Consider the following 12,493-nt stretch of genomic DNA (forward strand, 5'->3'; position numbering starts at 1 on the left):
GAGAAATGTGGAAGATGTGGAATCCACACCTTAGCTTGAATCATGGTGCTCGCTGCCTTTTCCATGGCCCTGAATTGCCTGAGTCTTGTGAAAAGTCACCATCCTTCACAGGGAGTGTCTTGGAGCTTGCAGTGCAAACACACATTTTACATACACAGAGACCAGGACAGGGAGACCGCTGGGAGACCTCCTCCTGTCCCCTAGCACCCTCACGTGGGCTGCAAGGATGATCCTGAAGTCCTGGATGACAGTGAAGGGCAGAGCATCTCCTTGGGCAAGATGGTCCTCACGGGAGACTGGGTCTCAAAGCTCCAGGCCTGAGGTTCCCCGTGGCTCGGCAAGTGTGGCTACCCCAGCTCAGCTCACCTGGACACAGTTTCTCAACACAGCTTGTCCATCAGTCCAGGAAATCTGGGTCAGAAGGCCTTGCCCAGACCTCAGTTCTTTTTCTACGCATCTCCACAGAGGTTGCTCAGGAAAAGAGCTGGGTGGGGAGCTGGGGGTGAGGCGGGGGTGGCAGCCAATGGGAAGCCAGCTCAGTGTCTGCAGCTTGGCCAAGGAAGCCCCATCCGCTTCACCTCACCTGTGTGCTCCAGCTTGACCTCTCTGTCTGTTTCATTCTTTTGCCTCCCAGTATGGAAGGAAGGGTCTTCCCAGGTGGCGCTAGTGGTAAAGAGCACACCTGCTAATGCAGGAGGCATAGCAGACACATATTTGATCCCTGGGTCGGGAAGATTCCCTGGAGGAGGGCATGGCAACCCACTTCGGTATTCTTGCCTGGACAATCCCGTGGACAGAGGAGCCTGGTGGGCTACAGTCCGTGGGGATCGCAAAGAGTCGGACATGACTGAAGCGACTTAGCATGTGTGGAAGGAAGGATGGGAAAGAGGAGAAAGAGTGACCTTGTCAATCTCTGATGTCCCCTCTGTCCACCCAGGGGTATGAGGACACAGTCAGTTGAGGGTTACCAGGGCAGGGAGCGCCATGACCTTGGGTCTTCTTCTTCCTTCTCCTCCTCATCACTGATTACCACTGATGAGCAGCCACATTAGCTGCTGCCCTGGGTTCAAAAGGTGATGCCATTTCCCTACCCTCCAGGCATCTCCGGGCCAGGAGACTGGAAGGACAGATGTGTCAGTCTCTACCCAGGGCAAAAATAAAAAAGATCTGGGAGCTAATTGGACCAGATAGAAGGGCTGGGCTGGGAGGGTGATGATAAAGGCAGAGTGGAGGTGGTGAGGCAGACTGCTTGCCCTGCACACCAGCCCTTAAAGAGTCCTGAGTGATAAGAGGCCCAAGGACGTGGCAGGGCGAGGCCGGAGGCTGAGGCCATGCCCTGTTGCTAATTCAGCTCTCATGAACACTTGCTACCTGGCAGACCTCATTCCATGCGAAAGTGGTTCTTTTCCTCACAACACCTACTATGTTTTCAACCAAAGTGCATTTATTGAGTACCTACTGTATACCTGATTCAGAGCTGGCCACTAGGGTCTAAAAGATAAATGCAGTTCTAAGGAGCTTACAATAGAGCATCACAGTCACAGCACAGAGATAAATGTTAATGAACATAGTGATTGAGGACTCAAGTTTTCTTATTTATAAAATGAGGGGGCTTGACTGTCTATTTATTACTTGCATTCTACCTGCTTCCATAAGATTTTGAGATAGCTTCCAATTAAACACACTTTATAGTAATTTTGTTAAACCAGAATTAGAAAATTAAAAAGCAAGTGGAAGGAGAGAAACCAGTTGAAGGGGAGAGGGGAAAAAGAGAGCTAAGATGAAGTCAAACTGAGTTAAGAAGTCAGACGTCAATTATCCTAGTTATGTTGTTGCTGTAACTATGGCTCTGAGCTTCCCGGTAGCCAGGCAAAAAGAGAAAGAGAAATGGTCATGTACGTACCATTGTCTGGTAAAATAAAACATAAAAGGTCTTTAAGCAATATAATTTTTTTCCTGGTAGTAAATACTAAAGATAAGTTACTATGTGGGTCCTTCCTTCTGGTAACATAGATTAGGAGAGTAGATAGTGCCTTTAGTGGTAGCTTTTCCCGGACACAAATAATGCTGTTATTTTTCATGTGGTCATTTCTTTGCCAAGGATTAACAGATGCCAAAAGTGTAACACTTAAATGGAACTGGGCTGAATGCATTTCTGCATGGGCAGCTAAGCTAATGCGGTTCAGATGTATAGTTTTCTGGTGACATGAACTGATAGTACGATAGAATATGTAGAGGAACAGTTATAGAGTAGTTTGTATCCCTACTTGATCACAGCTTGAATATTGACCAGTTTTCATTTTTGTTGTGCCGAGGAGTGAAAAAGTGATGTCTAAATTCTAGTTTTATTTTGTATTTCTTCAATTATGAGTGATATCAAGCATGCTTCCACATGTTTACTGGCTTCATATTTATTAAGTAAATATAGCCATATGTTTCTTGATATTTCCTTTTCTGTAAACTCCCTGTCTATAGTCTTTGACTATTCTAAAAATTTATTTATTTTGGCTGTGCTATGTCTTCCTTGCTGCTTGGGCTCGTCTCTAGCTGTGGTGAGCAGGGCCTGTTCTCTGGTTGCGTGCGCCTGCTTCTTATCAAGGTGGCTTTTCTTGTGGAGCACAGGCTCTAGGGCATGCGGGCTTCAGCAGTTGCTGCATGTGGACTCAGTAGTTGTGGCCCCTGGGCTCTAGAGCACAGGCTCAATAGCTGTGATGCACGGGCTAAGCTGCTTTGTGGTATGTGGGATTGGTCTTCCCCAATCCGGGATCAAACCCGTATCTCCTGCATTGGCAGGCAGATTCTTCACCACTAAGCCACTAGGGAAACCCTCTTTGACTATTTTAAAAAACTGTTTCCATGTCCTCATCTATAAATCAGATAATTATAGTACTTATCTGATAGGGCTACCTACTGTGAGATTTAAATAAAATAATCTATGTGCTTAAAATAATGTCTAGTACATAGTAAATAATCATTAAATATTAGTTTTTATGATGATTAGACTTTATGTGAGTTTCCTTGTAAATTAAGGAATAATCCCTTTATCGTATGCTTTTTCACAATATTGTGAAATGTTTTTATGGTAGTCTTCCATTTAGGAAGTTTTAAAAAATTGTTATGTAGTCAAACGTATCAACCTTTTCCTTTATGACTCTTGGGTTTTCCATCCTGATTAGAAAAGCCTTCCAGCTCCAAAATTATAAATCAGTTCACCTGTACTTTCTTATAGAACTTCTACAGTTTTATCACACTTAAATATGCTTTGTTGTTGTTCAGCTTCTAGATAGAGTCCAACTCTTTGCAACCTCATGGACTGCAGCATGTCAGGCTTCCCTGTTCTTCACTATCTCCTGGAGTTTGCTCAAATCCATGTCCACTGAGTCCGTGATGCTATCTAACAATCTCATCCTCGGCCATCCCGTTCTCCTTTTGCCTTCAATCTTTCCCATCATCAGAGTCTTTTACAACGAGTCAGCTCTTCAAATTAGAGGGTCAATATATTGGCGCTTCAGTTTCAGCATCAGTCCTCCCAGTGAATACACTTATCATGATTGAAATAGAATTTGTTTTGGCCCCATCTTTATTATTCCCCCCAAACAACAGTTTTGGTATCTCAACACCATTTATTGAATTTTCTTATTTCCCTGTCTATTTGAGCAAGAATTCTAGAAATTTTCACTAAAGTCCCAACCCTTTCCCTAATCTAAGACTCCTTTGGTCTTAACATGTTGGGATGGATGCCAATCTGCTGGAGGAGATAAGGCGTGAATGTAGAGGAGGGCACTGGATCAGGAGGTAGTCAGCCTGGGTTCTGAACTCTGGACCCTTAGCCTTGTGACTGATCTCTTGTTTTCTCAATTAAAAATCTTTTTTTTGAAGTATTACCATATGATCCAACAGTCCCATTCCTGGGCATATATTGGAGAAAACCATAATTAGAAAAGATACATAGACTCCAATGTTCATTGCAACTCTATTTACAATAGCCGAGATATGGAAGCAACCTAAATGTCCACTGATGGAGGAATGGATAATGATGGATAAAGAAGATGTGGTGTGTATATATATATATATACATATATATTACTCAGCCATTAAAAAAGAACAAAATAATGCCATTTGCAGCAACATGGGTGGACCTGCAGATCGTCATACTGAGTGAAATAAGTCAGATAGAGGAAGACAAATACCATGTGATATTGCTTTGAAGAGTGATCTTAACAAGTCATTCCTGCTTTCCGGGCCCCCGTTTTTTCTCTCTGTAAGATGAAGAGACAAGATTTGATGATTTCTAAAATCCCATCCGGTTTTAATACTGTTCAAGTCTGGAGATTACAGAGTCTGCACAGGAGCAAGTGAGCCAAAACAGGAGATGGAGGCATCATGCTGTTTGTCAGTCTCAAACCAGCCCTGTCCCCTCACTGTCCACACTCCCCTCTCCTCTGCCCAAGGCCCGAGGGTGTGGGAACCAACTGCCTGCCACCCTGAGAGACACTGGCTCTGGTACAGAAAGGCAAGACCTCAGAGAAGCTGCTGACTGAGGGTTGGTGGACAGATGGCACAGGTCCCTGAGAAAGCCACCCTGGGTGAGCACCACTGGGGTGCCCACTCCAAGGTCCTAGACTTTCCCAAGAGAGGAAAGCCAGGAAAGGACTGGAAAACCCTACTCTGAAGGGTGGAAGTGACTATGAGTGTCCACAATGTGCACACGCATGCAAGCATGCACACACAAACACACACACACACATGCCTGCACACATGTCAACAATGTATATGCACAAAGGAGGGCAAAAGTTCGCCTTGAGATGAGACAGATGTGGGTTCGAATCCCTGCTCCACTGCTTCATCTGTGTGACCTCAGATGCTTACTACTTCTAGAATCTCCTAGAGAATCAACTTTATTAGACTTTTGTGACAGCTCAGTGAGTTCTAACACAGCACCTGGGACGTGGTGGAAGACCAGGATATGCCATGTCAACTCCTGTTCCTTCCCTCACCTTCCTGGATGCTGGAGTCTTTGAACAGGCCACAGCACAGCACAACAGAAGGAGATCTGGGCTTTGGAGTCAGGCCAGCTCCCAGCTTCGTGAGCTTACATCTCATGGCTCTGGACCCCCGGGGGCACACAGTAAGTGGTACTAATATTATCACTCAGTACTGCTCTGAGCTTACTGAGGGCAGCATCCAGGCATATCCTGAGAGGACAAGGTGCCCAGATTGGAGGAAAGAGAGATTGACTGGGAGCCCCAAGAAGGCTGAGCCTGGGGGTGCATATGTGAGTGCTAAATTGCTTCAGTTGTGTCTGACTCTGTGCGACCCTACAGACTTTAGCCCGCCAGGCTCGTCTGTACATTAGATTCTCTAGACACGAATACTGGAGTGGGTTGCTGTGCCCTCTTCCAGGGGATCTTCCCAGCCTGGGGATCAGACCCACGTCTCTTATGTCTCCTGCCTTGGCAGGCTGGTTCTTTACAACTAGCACCACCTGGAAAGCCCCTGATTCCAGGGTCTATTTGCAGGATTTACTAGCAAATACAGCCTAAGACGTGACACAACAACAACCCTATGGCCCCGGTGGGCGTCTTAACCCTTATCCTCAAGTTCAGTTCGACCACTGCAGAGCCATTTTCTGGCCCCACATCCCTGTCATTCCAGCCAGCCCATAAACTGTCATCAGTAGGTTTTCCAGATAAAATTTAGGATGCACAGATGAATTTGAATTTCAGGTACACAATGAGTAATATTTTTGTATTATAAATATGTCATCCCCAAATAGACCCTTTTGACATAAATAAAAGTTTACTTTGAGCTAAAGGCACTTGAAAGACAGCAGATTTAAGAAGGGCATCCTAATCTCCTCTTTTCTTCCTGAAAACAGGAGATAACAGCTTCCATGTGTAAGATGCCTTCCCTGTACCAGGAAAAAAAGGAAACTCTTATCTTCCTTTAGCCTCATACTTCTCCACAATTGTTGGTCTTTGTTCAATCCAATATAAAGACATGTCGTTTTCACCATTTCTTTGGGTCTTTTAGCAATAAAATGTAAAGAAATGTGTATGCTTTTCTCCTGTTAATCTGTCTTATGGCAGTTTAATTCTCAGGTCCAGCCAAAATCCCTAAGAGGATAGGGGTAAATTTTTTCCTCCTTTACAGTCCCAAATATTGTGTGGGACATACTTATAACAATAACAAATCTTTCGTTGTTTATCTGAAATTCAAATGTAACTGGGTTTCCTGGATTTTTATTTACTAAAGTAGGCAGCCAGTAGAACACATTGATGACTATTACATCAGTTGTGTGCTGGCTTCTGCAGTCAAGTTCACATCCATGAACTGGTATGACCTTCCTTTCAACAGATACGGCCTGGTGGCACACTTGACACTTCAGTGGGGGGACAGGAAGGGGACTGGGGGTGGGGGTCACAAGCAGGACCAGAGAGTGAGCTGGCTCTGGGGAGCCATCAATCAGTAGTATTATTATTACTCCCATTTAACATGCAAGGAAGGCAATCCACTCCAGCATTCTTGCCTGGAGAATCCTATGGACAGAGTCTGGCGGGCCACAATCCACAGGGTAGCAGAGTCGAACACACTGAAGTGACTTAGTATGCATGCACATACAACATGCAAAGAAACAGAAACACATTTATTTAAATATATGTATTGAGCCTGATACTTTCAAGGCCCAAGAGGAAAGGTTAGCTGATTCACACAAGGTCCCCCAGTGGGTAGATAATGATCAGTTGAACACTGTGTCCCTGGGGGTCACTTACCTCTCCTCTGAGAACCTGAAACAACACACTGTATATACATTTGAATTTTCAGTGTCTGTGTTTGTCTCCTTTCCTACCCAGTTCCACTCCTTCCAGCCCACTGCCTTAGACTGGGATCTCCAGGAAGGCTTGGTCTTACTTACCTTGGGATTCCAGGCCAGAAACTCAGAGTGATTAATTTCAGGGACAGTTATTTATGGGGGTTCTCTCTTTCCGGGATGCTGTACCTTAAGCTGCTGCCTCGCTGGGACAATAAGAATGACACTGGCCACATGCTCGCCACCTGCCTTGTTCCCCTTCCTCCAGGCTGTGCATACCTGGGGCCCCAGGAAGGAGTTAGGAAGGGAAGGACAGAAGATTTGGATGGGACAGACGACTAGGTGAGGCTGAAGACACTTAGGTTTAAGGAGGAAAAATGGAAAATGCTCACCCATACAAGTAACTGGGCATTAGCAGTACTGGCATTTACTATGATGCGTGTGTGCATGCTAAGTCGCTTCGGTTGTGTCCAACTCTAGTGACCCTACAGACTGTAGCCTACCTGGCTCCTCTGTCTACGGGATTCTCCAGGCATGAATGCTGGAGTGGGTTGCCATGCCTGCTCCAGGGGATCTTCCTGACCCAGGGATTGAACCCGAAGCTCTTGGGTCTCCTGAATTGGCAGGCAGGTTCTTTACCACTAGCACCACCTGGAAAGCACTTTACTATGATGGGTGGTCCCTAAAATGAAAGTTTGGTAGGGGAGAGGTCATGGCAGGGACAGACTCAGGGTCAAGATCAGAGTCAAGATATTCAGGGCAGTGCTGAAGATGTCTTAGCATGCTCAGCAGCATTCCATGGCCATCCCTGTCCCCTTACTCCGCCTCTCACTCTCACCCACTGGACCTGACAAGTACACTGCTGTTCCAGGCCCCTTGCTCTAGCTGCTGACTGCTCCGAACATCCTTCCCCCAGATATACATTCAGCTACTCCCTCGTCTCCTTCAAGTCACCTTGCTCGTACTACCGAACCCTGCGACTTCTCCCTGAACCAGCTCTCCTCATCACACTTGGCCAGCGCTGCTGTAACTACTAGAAACTTTTACTCATTTATCTTGTATTTTGCTCACTGGTTTATCTCAAACCTGCAGGGCAGTGCCTGGCATAGGGGATCCTCAATAAACAAGTGTCGTATTGAATTTATTGAACTGGATTTGGAAGGGACCGTGATAATCTAGTTGTTTCTAATCAGATGTACTTTCAGAGTTTCCCATGGGGCTTGTTGAAATACCCTAACCAGGGAAGTCCCTGGTGGTCCAGTGGTTAAGATTGTGCTTCCAATGCAGAGAGTACAGGTTCAGTTCCTGGTTAGGGAACTAAGAACCCACAAGCTGTGTGGCACAGCAAAAAAAAAAAAAAAAGGCCAAACAAACAAAAAAACACAAAACAAACAAACATAAAATAAATAAATAAAATACTCCAACTAGTGTCCTTTCCCTGGACCTCTTGGGTCAGCTTGAGATGTTTCTTGAGGCTTCTGACATGAAAAACCCCTTGTCTAGTGCAGTCCACTTACTTAGCAACAGGTTTACTGAGGGCCTGCCTTGTTCAAGGTCACAGAGAAATCAGGGTCTAAGCCGGCATCCCCAAACTCTCCCCCACTGGGGCCCTTACTAGCTCTTGAGGCAGACCTGGGGCACCTCCTAGTCCAGCACAGGTAACCCTTAGTTCAGAGTGTTAGTTGTCAGAAAGAATATCTGCTTCTTTTGTTCCACCTGGTTTTCTCCAGAGCACCTCTAACTACTAGACATTTTACTGATTTATCTTGTATTTTGTTCTCTGATGTATCCCATACCGAGTGCATGGTTGGAGCTCAATGAATGTTTGCTCCTGATTTGCTGTGCTGTGCTAAGTTGCTTCAGTCATGTCCGACTCTTTGAGACCTTATGGAGGTTGCAGACTCCTCTGTGAGGCCTGTGACACAGGGATTCTCCAGACAAGAATACTGGATCGGGTTGCCATGTCCTCCTCCAGGGGGTCTTCCTGACCCAGGGATTGAACCTGCATCTCTTACATATCCTGCATTGGCAGGTGGGTTCTTTACCTCTAGCACCACCTGGGAATCTCTTGTTCCTATTACTTGCTGTCATATTCTTAGTAAAGCATGTCTCAGAACTCTTCTGAGTCTGTTTTCTAAACTGCAAAATGTGCAGTTCTTAGGATTTTTTTTTATTTTTATTTTTTAAAAATTAATTAATTGATTTATTTTACTCTACAATATTGTATTGGTTATTTCCACCTGATAACGTACCTTGAGAAGCTCCTCGTAAACCCAGATCACCCTGCAAACCCAGCTATCACTGTCCTCAGTCCTCTTGCTTAATGCCTCCCATGGCCCTACGTCTCCGCCTCCCAAGAACAAACTGCAGCTCCCTGACCTAGAACCTGAGGTTTCTACCTTGGCCCTAGCAGCCCCTCTCACTCCATTTGCTGCCGCTCCTCCTCACACACCCTTCAGTCTGGCCACAGAGGTAATCGCCGCCCTGAACAGGTCATACCCTTTCACGCCTCCACACCTTTGTACAAACTGTTCCTCCTGCCGGGAATGCTCTCCTCCCTTCACTACCCAGAGAGCTCCAGCATCGCCTGCCTCCACAGCACCCTGCCTCCTGGTTCCTCTGTACCTGATGTGGAGTTGGGTATGAGGTGAGATGAGATGGATGAGATCCCTGGATCTGCCACCTGTCTTGGGTAAAGTTGCTTAACCTCTCTTAGCTCTTAGCAAAACGGAGATGATAAGAACACCCACCTTCTCTGGGCACTGTGAGGGTCTGACCCTCACCCGGCGCCCAGGAAAAGCTGCTCTTGTGTTCTTATTGATACCTCCCCATTCCCAGCTGCACCCAGGCTCTCTGTTCTCCCAGGGCCACCCTGGCCTCCCTGGGGAAGCAGAGGGAACTTTCCTGTCCTAACTGATTAATGAAGCAAGTCGGATGAGAACCATAATGGCAGTGGATGTAGAACCCGCCAAGAACAGCTGCATTCTTAGTCAAGAGGCCTGCGTCTCAGCAGGTGAGGGGGGTCCTGGGGAGGGAGAGAGCCCAGCTGCAGCAGGAGTCTTGCCCCCTCCACCAGGTGCCAGACCTGACCCTGCTCCATTTCGGAGGTGAAGTGCCAGGGCCAACAATAGCCCTGTTGCAGTGATTTTCTTGTCTGCCAGGGCCTGCCATTTTCCTGGTTAGTTCCTCGTCCCATCCTTCATTCCTGCGGCCTTTACTTCTACAAACACCAATAGTGAAAGTGAAGTCACTCAGTCATGTCTGACTCTTTGCGACCCCATGGACTGTAGCCTATCAGGCTCCTCCCTCCATGGGATTTTCCAGGCAAGAGTACGGGAGTGGGTTGCCATTGCCTTCTCCAGGGGATCTTTCCAACCCAGGGATCAAACCCCGGTCTCCTGCATTCCAGGCAGACGCTTTAACCTCTGAGCCACCAGGGAAGCCCAACCACCAATAATTCTCACTAATTATGCACCTACCACAAGCCAATACCATGAAAATAGGGTACCTATTTGCTAAACGTGTGGGCTTTGGAGTCAGGCCAAGTGCTTGGCATACAGTAGGCATCCCATGAATGATTACTGCCATCTCAAATCTTCACAATAACCATTAGAGTATGGTGTGCTTTGAAGCCAGACTGTTTCGGGTTCAAGTTCACCTCTTTCAAGTCAAGTTCCACCTCTTTCTGGGTATGCAACCTTGACAAATTGCTCAACCAGCTTATGTTTTAGTCTCCTCCTTATCCCTAAAATAAGGATGATAATAGCTCCTACCTCATGGAGCTGATAGGAGGATTATCAGGCTTCCCCAACTGCTCAGCAGTAAAGAATCTGCCTGCAGTGCAGGAGACACAGGAGACATGAGTTCGATTTCTGGGTAGGGAAGATCCCCTGGAGGTGAAATGGAAACAACACAACATTATTCTTTTTTTTTGTTTTGTTTTCGTGTCATTTTATTTTTACACTCTCTGAATGATTCAAATGTGCTGCCAACATTACAAACTATTGATTTAAGAGGAGAAAAATTGGGGGAATTTCAAATTTATCAGCTTTTTTCCTTTAGGATTAGTGATTTCTGTAACTCAAAATATCTGCCTGCATCAAAGTTGTAAAGATTTCCTCTTTTTATCACAACAGTATTCTTGACTGAAAAATCTCAGGGACAGGGGAGCCTGGTGGGCTATAGTCCAATGGGTCACAAAGAGTCAGACATGACTGATGTCTTTACAGCACTTAGCACGATGCTTCAAAGATGGTAAACACTCAATAAATGTTAGTTATTGTTAACCATTTTCCTCTGTGGGGCATGAGGAGATAGAAAAAAAAAAGAAATTAAGTAACTCGACCAAGGTCACCAAGCTCATAAGTGGTACAGCCAGGATTCCACCCCTGGGTTATTTGATTCCAGAGTCAGAGTTCTCTAGGTTTTCCAATGGTTATCTTTATTTTTTATTACCTTCATTCAATAAATTTAAGCCAGAAAAAAAGTTTTTAAATATATCCTAACTATAGTGGCAATAATTTAAAACACTTTGAATACATTTGAATTCACAAGTTCATGATTTAAAAAAACTGATCACTTTTGGGGATGCTAAGAAGCAACCTTTTGATGAGGGTGAAAGAGGAGAGTAAAAAAACTGGCTTGAAACTCAATATTCAAAAAACTTAAGATCAGAGCAAATAGAATGGGAAAAAGTGGAAGCAGTGACAGATTTTATTTTCTTGTATTCCAAAATCACTGTGGATGGTGACTGCAGCCATGAAATTAAAAGATGTTTGTTCCTTGGAAGGAAAGCTATGACCAACCTAAACAGCATATTAAAAAGCAGAGACATTACTTTGCTGACAAAGTTCCATCTAGTCAAAGCTATAGTTTTTTCAGTAGTCATGTATGATGTGACAGTTGGACCCTAAAGAAGGCTGAGCACTGAAGAATTGATGCTTTTGAACTGTGGTGCTGGAGAAGACTCCTGAAAGTCCTTTGGACAGCAAGGAGATCAAACCAGTCAATCCTAAAGGAAATCAGTCCTGAATATTCATTGGAAGAACTGATGCTGAAGCTGAAGCTTCAATACTTTGGCCTCTTGATGTGGAGTGGACTTATTTGGACTCCAATTTAAACAAACTGTTTTAGAAACGAGAGAGAATTTGAACAATGAATGTTTGATGATATAAACACATTATCGTGAATATTTTAGTAATAATAGAAATGCGGCTATTTTTAGGGGCTTCCCAGTTGGTGCGAGTGGTAAATAACCCGCCTGCCAATGCAGGAGACATGAGACACGGGTTTGCTCCCTGGGTCAGGAAAGTACCCTGGAGGAGGTACTGGCAACCCATGCCAGTATTCTTGCCTGGAGAATCCCCACGGACAGAGGAGCCTGGAGGGCTACAGTCCGTGGGGTCACAAGAGTTGGACACAACTGAAGCAACTTGGCATGCATGCACGGCTATTTTTAGAGATACATACTGGAATATTTACAAATGAGCTGATGTAACAGCTGAGATTTGCTTCAGAAGAATTCAAGGCTGAACTTCCTTGGTGGTTCAGTGGTTAAGATTCCACACTTCCTGTATAGGAGGCGCAGGTTCGATCCCTGGTTGGAGAATGAAGATTCCACACGCCATGTGGAGCATGGCCAAGAAACCACCAGAGGTGTGGCAGAAGTGTAGATGGGCCTGA

Source organism: Bos grunniens, chromosome 5 (assembly GCF_055505025.1).
Source record: "Bos grunniens cultivar Pamir isolate PY7600 chromosome 5, Bosgru_T2T1.0, whole genome shotgun sequence".
NCBI lineage: Eukaryota > Metazoa > Chordata > Mammalia > Artiodactyla > Bovidae > Bos > Bos grunniens.